This window comes from Dasypus novemcinctus, chromosome 6 (genome assembly GCF_030445035.2).
Source record: "Dasypus novemcinctus isolate mDasNov1 chromosome 6, mDasNov1.1.hap2, whole genome shotgun sequence".
NCBI lineage: Eukaryota > Metazoa > Chordata > Mammalia > Cingulata > Dasypodidae > Dasypus > Dasypus novemcinctus.
Genome location: NC_080678.1, coordinates 33,633,234 through 33,641,395, shown reverse-complemented (window position 1 = coordinate 33,641,395; position 8,162 = coordinate 33,633,234).

Genomic DNA, 8,162 nt, shown 5'->3' with positions numbered 1-8,162 from the left:
GCCAGGTCAGAATTTGCCTAGTCTCTGATTCTTAAGAGTTGCACATGGATATCTAACCTCTTTGTTAAACTTGGTAAGCTAAGCATATGGTGGCACCTTTTATTGTGCAAGTATTATACTCCTGGGAGGGGGTACATAAGGCATTAATATTTGAGTATGAATTAGATGCACTCCTGAGAATAAATTTTGTTGGGGAAATTCAGAGTAGTGGGAACTGAAGAGGGAGATTAGTAGCATATAATGGGTTCTAGAAATTAGAATTGTGTGTTGGCTTGGGTTAGGAAGATGCCAAATCCAGATAGATGGGATCTATAACTCTATTGAGGCCAGTTGCCTTTCCATCTGTATAACCCTTTACAGTTTGCTTAGTATGTCTTGGTAAATTGTCTCAATTCTCCAACCCAGTGTAATGGATTTTCCTTCCCCTCCAATAACCATGAGACTTGCTAAAATCTTTTAACTAGCAGTGAGAGAGCCACGACTAGACTTCTGGATCCCTCATACCCTTATCTCCACTTCTTCAAGAGAATCCCCTGCTTTTTGCAGTAGGATAATTAAATTGCCCAAATCTTTTTTCTTCTGCACAGGTTCATTAGTTCCATTACAGTTCCATTCACTTGACAAACATTTATCAAGGACCTATTATGCACTAAATAAGGTTTTTCAAATATTCATTTAATTCTCAAAACATTTCTATGGGGAAGATGTCAAAAGAGTTTTTCTTTTTTTTTTCCGATGGGAAAACTGAGAAAAAGAGAGAGTAAATGACTTGCCTAGGGATTCCACTGCCCCCTCCCTCCCTTCCTGTTTCTCTCTTTCTTTCTTTAGCTCTGGCCTTTCTGCTTGAGGTCAGAACTTGAGTAAGGAGGCTGAGGTGGAGGCACTTGTCTTTACCCTCTTGTCTGGGGATGGTATTTGAGGTCCAGCAGGATGGAGTCAACTCTTCTGAACTTGGGAATTTGTGTGATGGCCCAGCAGCACCTGGCGACACCGCCCGTTCCCGCCTTTCCCCCGGCTTCTCTGACACCGCACTCTTCCGGCTCCCCTCCTGCCCCTCAAGCTGCCCCTTCTCACTTTCTTCTGTTTGCCCTTTGGGCCTATCCTCTTACCAATGCCAAGGGTCTCAGTTGCGTTCTTTTGCTTCCCATGCTACGAAGAGAATTTTCCCCCTAAGATGTGTGGCTTTGCATCTATAGTCATTGGGGAAAAGAGGAAGAAAACTTGTTTTCCTGCAAAACTTTCCCCCACTGCATCCCCCTTATTAGATTTATGTCCTTCTTTCCTCTTGCAGATTTGACGAGGGGGAAAATGTGGGTAAAGTTGCCTATGACTTTCAGCAGCTTAATGAGTAGGTGCTTTCCTTGAGGTTAACTTTCCATTGTTGAGCCTGACGTCTTCAGCCTAAACTTGCTACTTGAACGCAGGCCTGGAATTCACCAACCACAATTTTGTCTTCCTTACTAGGAGATGTCATTTAAAAATAAGATGTCACTGATGAAATCACCAACTTCTTCTCAAATTCATAGTCATGTCATGGGACCCACAGGCTCCATGAGTACCAGCCCCCAGCTTTAGGTCCCACCGTGTGTACTGGGTGGAATGTCACATGGTGCCACGGAAAGAACTCTGGCTTGAGAGCCAGACAGACCTGGAGGTAAATGCTGTCTCCCCTACTTGGTAGTTGTGTGATCTAGGGCAGAAAAATGGTATATACCATTGTACCAAAGCTCAGCTCTTATGCCAGACAGATCCACATCAACACCCTAGTTCTGTCACTCACAAGCTGTGCAACCTGGTGTCTCTGAATTGAAGTTTCCTTATCTGTAAAATGGGGATAAAGTGCTTGCCCCACAGGAGTCTTAGAAAGTGTAAGATCACTTTAGCCACACTTACCTAGCCTTTAATCCATGCCAGATATTGTGTTTTACATGCGTTACATTCATTTCCTCTTCACTACAAACCCGTGTGATAAATACTACCACCATCCTCATTTCCACATAAGGAACTGAAGTACAGAGAGCTTGAGTAGTTTGTCCAAGGTCACACAGGTGGTGGTTGGTAGGGTTGGAATTTGAACACAGGTAATTTAGCTCCAAAGTACGTACTTTAACACTGTTAGAATGCTAGTGGGTTCTGACCATGGGTCTGTTATGCTGGTCACTATATAACTCTCATCATTGTCTTCAATGTTATCATTTCTATGTTAATGCTTCACCGATATGAATTTCTGTTTCTCAGTCTATGGATTGTTCCCAAGAAAACCTACTTCGTTAGGATTAAATGAAGCAATGGGCATGAAAAACTTAAGTGTCTGATTTAAAGAAATCCCACATTAAATGTCAGCTTTCAGGTAGTTCTTTCCTGCTCTCTCCTTCCTTCCCGTGACTTTTTCTCTTTTTCTTCCACAATTCCTTCATTATAAAGCCGTTGGTACCTTTGTGGGTGGGACTCTTAATGTCACTGCTTATTCCTACACCTGCCAGGCAGACGGCATGTCTTCCCCACTCTCCTCTTCTTGAGGGTGATACCAGTTTCAGTTTTAAGCACCAACTCCATCTTGATGATAAAACTTAATTCCATGGAGGTGTTTGAAATGTTACCTAACCAGGAGTTTGTTTCAACTTGATCTTCTATAAGAAGTTCGTGATGAAGGTCAATGGGGTCCCATTTTCTCTCTAAGAAATGCTTCCTGGTGACGGATGTGATGACATTTATCTTTTTCTTTGGGCTGCCCAGAATCTGAACTACCTGCCTGTGTGTATATATATATATATTTATATATATATATATATTTTTTTTTTTTTGGCGGGGGGTGTGTGTGGATTTCTCAACTTATGAGATAAATCCACCAACTTCCCTTTCTCCTCTAGGGCAGGGGCTGATGACCAGGCTTGGTCAAGATAGTTATACAAAGAATCAGGTAGAAGGTTAGCTGGTGGCAGTGGAGGTGACTGCCACATCCAGGTTTCAGGGGAAGCTGTACTGGCAGCAGCTTCCAGCATTCAATACTGGTGGTGTTGGTCAAAGCCGTATCATCTTAACTTGGAGATGATGGCAATGGGGTCCCTATGGGACCAGTTCCATGGTGTGATTTCCAATGTATTTCTGGTTGCAGGGTTCCTGAACTTACTTCTTCAAGCCTTACTAGCAATTTTGAGAGTTTTCCAATATTCTTTTAATAAATTCATTTTCTGCTTAAGCTAGAATTGTTTTCAGTTGCTTACAAGAACTCTGACACCACCCAGTGAGATGGTGGAACATAGTATCAGTGAAGTCTTAGGGCTTTTGCCCTAAGTATACGTATTCAAAAAAGAACAAATGACGAGTAGTTGAAGCAGAAGTATTATTATTTACCTTCATCTGTTTAGACTTTATCATACATTTATTGAGGGAGTGCTGTGCCAGTGTTGGTCAGGTGTTGAGGATACAGTGTTGAGCAAAACAGACACTTTGGGCCTTTATGGAAACAAGTGGTATGAAGTCCTGATTTCAGTGATCTTCTGGGTTGCTTTTGTCTGCATTTCAGGGTTTGTTTTATAATAATTTGCCTCTGTAGAAATTCAGAGAGTTGCAGTGTGAAGTGTTGTTTTGATCTTAATCAATTAATTAATTTCCTATTTATTTCTACCAAGGATGTGAAGTGGCTTATCAAAATGCACAGATATAGTAAGACCAAAGAGTATCAAACAATAAAAACAAGCAATATTTAGTAAAAAAGAAAGATAAAATAATATTGAGAAATTGTTTCTTATTTTTGATCTTGTTCTGAAGATTGTGAGAGCAAGTTAACCTGGTATTTTGTTTGACTGTCAAGGCAAAGAGGAAGATAAAATGGGAAGACAAAGCCCATTTAAGAAAATCTTTAAGAAATAATGTCAGTTTAACAGTAGAAACCCACTTTTTCCTGGTTCCAAGTGTTAGGAGAGATTTGTCTTTAGGTCCTCTTATAAGAAGTGCTGAATATTTTATAAAATGCAAGAAACAGCATAATTGAAATGCTTCTCTATAAGTGCATAGTGTTGGTGTTTATGGAAAGATATCTATCAAATTAGTAAGGTGTCAGTAGGGTGTATGTGTGTGTATGTGTGAAGTCGGGGAGATGAAGAATAGTTCCTCAAAGTATTATTTCACTGTGGTGGTTAAAAAAAGCACAAAAAATTAAAAACAACAACAACAACAACCAAAACAACACCAAAAGAAGTTTTATTTGGGTGACATTCAGTATAATCTCATGGATAACTTGCAGCACGCAGTTGGCTTTCTCCAGTTGTTTGTAAGAGGGACACAAACCCTAGAGGAAAACTACATTCTCAGTGTCGCTTTCTTTGCTTTCCCCATGGAGGCTGGGTGAGAGCTAATCCCAGCTCTCCATTTGTCTTCCTCAGCTGGAATAGGCATTATGCCAGCAAGGGAAACAGGACCCTGTTCTACCCTCAGCCCTCTTTTAAAAATGTCCCAGTTGACATAGGACAGTTCCCATCTTAGAGTTGGGAAGACTAAGAATTTGATGATGATGATGATGATGATGATGATGATGATGAGGTTGATGACTGTGGTAGTGATAATAATGGCTACAATTCTGCATACTGGAAGGGAGTGGGGGAAGACTTCATGGAAGAGCTGGCATTTAGACCAAATCATGATGGAGATGGTGGAAGAGGGCATGTTCCAGACCTTAGGAGTAAGATAGGAAAATTCGTGGAGGTTGGCAAGTACCTGCAGCCTTTAATATCATTCTAAGGAGTGTGTATTTTGTGGACAATGGGTGGTCGCTGAAGAATTTTGAGGAGGCGTGCCGTTAGGGACACAATCTTCCCATATTTTGAGAAGCTAATTCTGCCAATGTTATGAAGCTGCACTGCGCAAAACAGTAGCTACTAGCCACATGTGGTTTCTCCACTTGAAATATTAGGTTGTCCTCTAGGTGGAGAATATACACACTAGACTTTGAAGACTTAGTATACAAGTATGTAAAGTAATTTGGATCTTGATTACAAGTTGAAATGAAAATAATAAGCAAATAATAAGCAAAATATAATAATAAGCAAAAAATAATAAGAAAATAAGCAAAATATTTGCTTAGATAAAATATATTATTAAAATTAATGTCTCTAGTTTCTTTTTGCTTTTTAAATAAGGGTCCTAGAACATTTAAAATTACCTATGGGGTTCTTAGTATATTTAATTGGATGGTGCTGGTACAGAGGCTGGCTTGGAGAAGGGAAGATCTGCAGAGCAGGAGGAGATAGGAAGTTATTGCAAAGTCCTAGAAAAGAGGTGATGGAGGTCAGCTCTAAGGCAGTGAATCTGAATGGACAGGGGTGGACAGGTACAAAGATGTTTTAGATCAGAAGTACCTGTTCTTCTGGATCTGGGGACTAGAAAGGGGGAGAAGAGGTTGTCAGGTAAGTAGTCTGGGTAACTGAGAAGGTGTAGGAGGGCCGGTTTAGGACTTGATACTTGTAGATTTCAGTGTGGACATACATGAATATGAAGCAATGGGGAATTCGGATGGGGCTGTAGATTTGGGAGTCACAGACAAGAGGAGGTTTCTGAAGCAGTCATGGGTGAATTCATTGAGCAAGCTCAGGCAGGGAGAGTGGAACAAGAGAATTGGGGGATTGGAGTGGGGAGCAAGCTCAGAGCTCAGAATTTAAGACAGGAGAAGAGAGGCTGATGAACTTGACTGAGGTGGGTGGGCAAGTAGGAGGGGCCAGGAGACCCTCCGTGGTAACATAGACAAAGAGAGACTTTTAGATGGGACTTGTTCAAAGCACTGGAAGGAGAGGGTTCTAGGTGGGACTATCAGAAAGTCGCCCCCTCCCCATATTTGTTGAGGGTGGGGGCTATGTCAAGTCACCTGAGGGCAAATGCCAGAAGTCTCAGGGAGAGAGACTGGTGTGGAAGAGGAGATTACAGGTATGGGGGAGAACTCTTGGGACATGTTTGGGCACTAGAGAAGGTTGGTGTTAACTGGGAAGATGGAGAGGGAGGTGCAGCACGGGGCTGAGGGCAAGGATTGCTAGGCGAGGTCAGTCTCCCAGAGTTTAGAGGCCACGGGTGAAGGCGGGAGAGACTGAAGATAGGAGGAGGCAATATTGATGCAGCAAGGCCGAGAGTATTGTCTAGGGCAGAAAAACTGAAACTGTCACACCTGTGAGAGTCTTTTATCCGTTCCCCCGTCCCCCTCCCCAATAAACACTTTGGCTACTTCTTCGCGAATCCATCCTGAGGGCCCTTCCCGTCCACGGGCTCCCTCTGCGGAGGGCTTCCTTCGAGTGGGAGAGGGTGAGGAGACACCAGTTCTCCTCTTGCTCCGACTGCGACTGCCCTCGCTGGGGGCCGCGGAGAGCTGCGGAAACTGGACAACGCCCCAAGGTTTGGGTGGCCGCACGCTCGCGGGCTGTATGACCCTCCGGGACAGGAGGCCTCCCAGATAGTCTAGACGCTAATACTGTGGCACCTCCCACCTCCGCCCAGGACCGGAGCAGCGGACAGGCTCGGCATCCCGCCGGCACCCGGGCTCCGGCTTGCGCTGCAGCGCCGGCCTCCCCCGGCGGGGGCGCTGGCAACCCGCGGATGGCGGGCTCGGGCCCCGCGCGGGCTCCCGCGTCAACCTGGGCCCTCAGCGCTAGAACTTTCCTTGGACGGCTCGCTGCCGGGTGTCTTTGGAAACCCACAGAGGCCACGACCCGCCTCATTCTGGGCTGTACCTTGTTACCAGCTTTGCTCTCCGGCCTAGCTTCCACCGTTCCCAAGTTCCATTTTAGCTCTGTGTGGAAAAGCGAGTTCATAAGCCCTTACCCAAGGGCTCTCCCGGGAAACGCTGCAGGTCACCCTCCCTCCCTTCGCCCGCTCAGATTCTCGGAGCCGCCTCGGCCTCCTCCATCTCTCCTGGCCCTTCCCAGGCTCTCTTTCGCTCTCTCTCCTCGCACCGTTCTCTTGCTTCTTCTCTCTTTCTCTTTGCCCTCTCTCCTCCCTTTCCCTTTTCTCTTTCTCTATCTTCCCCTCTTCTCTCTTCTTGCACTTTAGACCCCACTTTTCTTCTTTCTTGCTGCTTTAACCACCTCCCACAAACGAACTCTTCCTCTCATCCCCAAGAGGACGCGAGAAGAGACTGGGGAGAGTCCGGCTCTCCAACTCCCCTCCCTCCATCCTTACTCCTTCTTAACAGCCCCTCCTTCTGCTCCCCACATCTCGGACTTTTCAACCCCTAGAAATCCTGGGAGCTTTCTGGAGGCGGCCGGCCGCACTACCTGCCCCCGTGCCTGTAAACCGCCCCTCGAGGTCAGCCTCTGGTAGCTCCCCTCTCCCTAGCCTAACCCGAAGTCTCAGTCTCCCCTCCGCGCACAGAGCCGCGCCGAAGCACCCAGGCCGCGCTTTTGCAAGCGGGGTGGGCCTGATAAGCCCGCGCAGCTCTGGGGAGGGTACCAGCCAACTGGCGGCTGACACTTAGAAACCACAGCTGAGCCCGCTCGGAAACGGATCTGAGACTGAGGGCGCGCGCCGCCTCGCAATTCCAGGCGGGAAGATGGAGTTGCGTCTTGTCGGGTGGGAAGAGACGGTCTAGACTACTTTTCCTCCCGGTTCCTGCAGGAGGTCCTGGGAAGAGAGCGCCGGAACCGGGGAAGAGCTGGCAAGTCCCTGATGCCGCCGCTGGCACCTCCCGGCACGCTCCCTTCGCCCTCCGGGAGGCTTAATGAACAACCAGGTTAAACTCGCGGGTAGTGGAGGGGCCGGGGGAGCGCGAGGCTTGAAGGATCGGACTGCCTTCCTCTCGATATTGCCTTTCGAACCACTTGCAGGACCAAGGATATACAGTATCCGTGCGAGATCTGCGCGCGCCCACAGCCCGGGCGCACCCCTCCCGGCGCTAGCCCCACCACGCTCCTACTAACACGCGCGCGCGCATGCAATCGCGCACGCACGGAACCGCGCGCCCCCGCACACCCAGACGCCCTCGGGCTCGGCCAGGTAGCCCCAAATCTGCGGCGTCCGCCCGCTGTCTCCCCGCGCTCCTCTTGCCTGTGCCCCGCCCGCCTGTGCGCACGCACGCGCACGGACCCCCTCGCGGCCCCGCACTGGGCGGGGGTGCCGGCTGCTGCGGGCGGCGGGGCGGGCGGGGAAGCCACCAGCGGAGTCCCGGGTCCATCCCGCGCTTG